The 802-nt window shown below is 54.9% G+C and overlaps 1 pseudogene; it reads right to left on the reverse strand.

Moving 5' to 3' along the window:
* Window positions 1-9: 9 nt before the first annotated feature.
* Window positions 10-767, reverse strand: LOC103252476 (annotated as a pseudogene).
* Window positions 768-802: the final 35 nt, after the last annotated feature.

Consider the following 802-nt stretch of genomic DNA (forward strand, 5'->3'; position numbering starts at 1 on the left):
TGAGTTTGCATAGGGCTCATAGCTGCGTCAAGCCAGCATGGGGTTGATCTGGGCCACGTTCTGCACCACATCCCTAGGGATGTGGCCAGTCCACTTGGAGGGCACTTCCAAGTTCACAGGCTTGATGACCTGGCTTGATGACTGGTGTTGGACAGAGACACACCACCAAGCTTGTCAATGTGGTCCTCGCAGTGCAAAACAGTATCACTCCAGGCAATGCCCAGGAAATCAAGGATGAGCTTGAGGGAGTGCTGCAGGTGCAACACCAGCTGCTTGTAGTACAGGGGCAGACACTTGTCCTTGCCCACCTCCATGCACTGTGCATACATAACCTCGATGGTTTTGTTCTACTTGAGGCAGTCGTGGTAGTTGCTGAGGTCGAAGCCAGTGATGGTGACCTTGCATATGATCATGGAGTGCACGGAGGCCCAGCTGTCATGTACCACAAACAAGAACTTGGAGTTGGGGAACAGGCACGACAGGTACACTGAGGACTTGAGTGTGAAGGGGTCCTTGTTGCAGAGCACACGGGCCAACTAGCCATGCTTGGCAATAACCTCCAGGATGAAGGCCTGTATGGTGGGTCCAGCACCTCGTCCCGTCACACCCGCCTCGTCCAGCCTCAGCTTCTGGCAGCCAGACTTGGACCAGACCTAGCATGTGGCCAACACATGCAGAATGATGCGCATCTTCTCACTGCAGTACACCTCGGAGTGGGCGTCCAGCATTGCCTCACTGTAACAGTACTCCATGCAGTCGACTCGCATCATCACCAGATCCTCCTACTCGGGCCACATGGCTC

This window comes from Carlito syrichta, unplaced genomic scaffold (genome assembly GCF_000164805.1).
Source record: "Carlito syrichta isolate Samal-C Ts95f unplaced genomic scaffold, Tarsius_syrichta-2.0.1 Scaffold162057, whole genome shotgun sequence".
Classification (NCBI taxonomy): Eukaryota; Metazoa; Chordata; class Mammalia; order Primates; family Tarsiidae; genus Carlito; species Carlito syrichta.